The 4,311-nt window shown below is 42.1% G+C and overlaps 1 long non-coding RNA gene across 1 annotated transcript in view; it reads right to left on the reverse strand.

Annotated features, from left to right (window-relative positions):
- Window positions 1-4,102, reverse strand: part of LOC134359674 (uncharacterized) — a 4,848-nt gene extending 746 nt beyond the window's left edge. Inside the window, exons 1-3 of the long non-coding RNA XR_010021169.1 lie at window positions 3,847-4,102; window positions 2,299-2,388; window positions 1-2,187 (exon numbers count right to left, since the gene is read on the reverse strand). The exon at window positions 1-2,187 is cut by the window's left edge and continues 746 nt beyond it. This is a non-coding gene — a long non-coding RNA (uncharacterized LOC134359674). The remainder of the gene's footprint in view (window positions 2,188-2,298; window positions 2,389-3,846) is intronic.
- Window positions 4,103-4,311: the final 209 nt, after the last annotated feature.

Genomic DNA, 4,311 nt, shown 5'->3' on the forward strand with positions numbered 1-4,311 from the left:
GGTGAGGTTACAAAGAAGGCACAACAGCAGCTATATTTCAACAGGAGTTTGAGGAGATCTGGTGTGATTCCAGCAAATTTCTGCAAGTGTACCGTGGAGAGCATTCTAACTGGCTGCATCACCGTCTGGTATGGCGGGGGGCATTGCACAGGATCAGGAAAAACTGCAGAAAGTTGCAGACTCGACGAGCTCCATCATGGGCACCAGCCTCCCCAGCTTCAAAAGGTGATGCCTCAAGAAGACGGCATCCGCCACTGAGGACCCCCATCACCCAGGACAAGCCCCCTTCTCATTGCTACCATCAAGGATGAGGTACAGGAGCCAGAAGACCCACACTCAATGTGTCTTTAGGGGAACAGCTTCTTCCTCTCCACCATCAGATTTCTGAATGGACAATGTACCATAGAATTAGGTATTATTTTTCCCTTTGCTTTCTTTTTGCATTACCTAATTATGTATTTATATATATTTCTTATTGTAATGTATTATTTATTATTATTATGTATTGCAATATTCTGCTGCCGCAAAACAACAAATTTCATGACATGTGCAAGTGATATTAAACGTGATTCTGATTCTGACCTTCTGAGTACATCCTACTTTTTCTGTGTCAGTGGGACCAGACAAGCTGGTCCACACATCAAGACAAAACAGTGAGAAGAGACGGGTGCGTGTGCTGCTGGAGAGAAGAGAGTGTGTGTGTGCTGTGAATGGGCGGTATCGGATTGGGTCCACGAGCTGGAGAATGGACAGAGGATTGTTGAGAATGAACCTCGCGTGGGACAAGGGGACATTAGTTGGATTGTTCGGAATGGATGGAAAGGATGTTTCCTATAGCGGGAGAGTCTAGGTCCAGAGGGCACAGCCTCACAATTAGAGAGATGTCCCTTTAGAACAGTGATGAGGAGGAAGTTCTTTAGCCAGAGGGTGGTGAACCTGTGGAATTCATTACCACAGACAACTGTGGAGGTCAAGTCATTGGATATAGTAAAGCGGAGATTGATAGTTTCTTAATTAGGGAGGGCGTCAAAGGTTATGGAGAGAAGACAGGAGAACGGGTTGAGAAGGAAAAGAAATTATCCATGATGGAATGGTGGAGCCCTCTAGGGGGGCCAAATAGCCTAATTCCTATGGTTTTGTGATGTCATTGTTCAAAACCAAGAAAGGAGAAACATGTCTCTCCAGTAAGGTGGATGAAATGCTCCCCACAATGACTCCAGGAGATGGGGATTGTGGCTCGTGTTATACTAGGCGTCAACAACTATTACTCTAGAGTGATTGTCCCTTTAATGATGGTGATTATTTATTTTACTTCGAGATACAGCACAGCAGCCGGCCCTTTCAGGCCCAATGATCCCCGCTGCCCAGTTCCACCTATGGGGCCAACCGCTACATCTTTGGAATTAACCTACTAACTGCTACATCTTTGGAATTAACCTAGTAACTGCTACATCTTTGGAATGTGAGAGGGAACCGGAGCACCTGGAGAAAACTCAAGCACTCACAGGGAGTTAGTACACATTTCTTACAGACAGAGGCAGAATTGAACTTGGGTCACTGGTGCTGTAATCGCACTAATAGACCAATAGTGCTAGTCTGATGAATTCCTTGTCCCGTTAGCAAAGGTGACTCAGCTGGTATCTTTGTATCTAAAATGCGTGACCCAGTGTTTTGGAATCCCCTGCAATATCTTACGTCAACGTCGTTCTATATTTGCTCATCTGAACATTCGTGTTTATTTCAGAGTCATCCATACTCAATGCTGTTACCACTGTCCCAGCAAACACCATCCCATTTACCCATCAAACCTCGTCTTACTGAACTAAACAATCACCTAATTAAGTGACCTGCTGATATGCAGTTTTTGATTCTTGTTTTCAATTCCCTTCCTTCCTCTCTATAATTGTCTAATTGAGTCCTATAAATATATAAGAAATCATTCCGTTCTGAATCTGACCTCTAGCCTATTTCCAAACTAACTATTCATACCATGTCTTCAGCTCCTGTGGTCAAGAATTCCCTCCCTGATAATCATCATCTTCATAAATTGCTTATAATTTATTATTATCCTTTTTTCTCTTCTTTTATTTGCACAGTTTGTTGTCTTTTGCACACTGGAGTTTGTCCATCTTGTGTGTGCAGTCCTTCTTTGATTCTATTCCGTTTCTTTGTATTTACTGTGAATGCCTGTAAGAAAATAAGTCTCAGGATTGTATATGGTGACATAAATGTACTTTGATAATAAACTTACTTTAAAATTTGAAGTATGTTTTGAAACATATTTCTCATGAAACGTACCTCACGACCTCTCTTTTGCCACTCCCGCAAACCAATCTCTTCAGCCGAGCTTTTGACCATTTGCTCTAACGTGACTCACCATTGCTCTTCCTGTGAATTGTTGATGCAAGAGAAAAGCATATTCCTGTTTAAGTAATGAATCAGTATGTAGTTAAAACTTCACAGTTAAACTCTTTACCCAGTTAAAATCTTACTGGTGCTCACCAGACTAACTATTCGCACCACGCCTTCAGCTGCTGTGGTCCAGGATTCTCTTCCTGATAATCACCACCTACATCAATTTCTTAATAATTTATCATTTTACTTTTTTTTCTCTTTTTGTATTTGCATCAGGTGCTTTAGAAAGCAAGTGGAATATATGTATATTATACAGTATTTCACATATCATTATATTATATGTCTACAGAAAGTGATGGATACAGTCTAGTCCAAAACCCTTCCCACCACTGAGCACATCTACAGGAGGGCTGTCACAGGAGAGCAGCATCCATCATCAAGGACCCCCACCATCCAGGTCATGCTCTCTTCTCACTACTGCCATCAGGAGCCTCAGGACCCACACCACCAGGTTCAGGAACAGTTATTGCCCTCTAACCTTCAAGATCCTGAACTAGAGTGAATAACTTCATTCACCACAACACTGAACTGATTCTACAACCTCCAGACTCACTGTCAAGGCCCCTACAACTCGTGTTCTCAGTATTATTTAGTTATTTTATCTGCACAGTTTGTCCTCTTTTTGTCCTAATGCAACACCAGCACCAGCCTACCTGCCATCAAGACAATACTGTATATACAGAAAGGTGCCAGAAAAGGGCCAGTAACATCATGAAGGATCCCACCCACCCTGCTCATGGACTGTTTATCCCACTCCCATCAGGGAGGAGGCTACGTAGCATCCACACTAGGACCACTAGACTCAAAGGCAGTTACTTACTCCAAACAGTAAGGCTGATCAACACCTCCACCCACTAACCCACCCTTCCACACCCCCGACTACCACTACTTGATCATTTCCTGTCCTTTATGTGCAGACACTCCTGTGCCTAGTGTCCCTTTATGGACATACAATCTATGTATATAAGCTAGCTTATGTATTTATCTTCATCATGTTTTGTTTATTACTGTATTCTTTAACTTTTTTGTATTTTTCTGCTGCATAGGGTTCAGAGTAACAATTATATTTCGATCTCCTTTACACTTGTGTACTGGAAATGACATTAAACAATCTTAAATCTTGAATCTTTTTGCACATTAGTTGTTTGTCATTGTTTATGTATCATTGTTCATAAATCTATTGTATTTCTTTATTTTCCTGTAACTGCCTGCAAGAAAGTAAATCACAAGGGAGGGTATGGTGACTTATATATGTAATTTATGATAATAAATTTACTTTGACTTAGACTAAACACTGCCTGAGCCAAGACACTGGAAAGCTCCTCATTGTGAACAGTGGATTCCAGTAATGGCCTCAAGCCTTGGGACCGACATCAGAAAACAAACATTCACAGGGAATTCAAGGTAACAGCAGAAACTATAGCAACTTACCCCAATGAAACAGATTTTTTTCTGCAGAAAAGCCTTATGCATAACATCAGTTCCAGCCACTTTGAGCAAAACCACTAACAGTTTGCCCTAATGGGGGAAGTGTCTAACCACCCTCACCCTGTCCATGGATTTCCCCTTATTTGTAACACTCATTAATTCTAGTTCATTAGCAAGATCGACAGCAGGAAAGCTGTGTTTGCTCCAGTTGTGGATAAGGCCCACATGCCTCGGCGTCACCTGTGAAGGAGATATTAGAGCCGGCTGTGTGCCTCTGGCTCTCATACTGGGTTTGAGGCTGGCTCCTCCCATCAGTGCTACCCTCCAGTTTTCACTCAGTGCTGCCCCTAGTGTTTGCTCAATGGAAGAGCAAGCTGTACCAGCTTAAATCAGGGATTTCAGCTATTTTTGTGACTTTATATTTTTCTGAAATTGTTATGATATGTGCTATTTGCGCTATGTGCAATG

Source organism: Mobula hypostoma, chromosome 2, assembly GCF_963921235.1.
Source record: "Mobula hypostoma chromosome 2, sMobHyp1.1, whole genome shotgun sequence".
Taxonomy (NCBI): Eukaryota; Metazoa; Chordata; class Chondrichthyes; order Myliobatiformes; family Myliobatidae; genus Mobula; species Mobula hypostoma.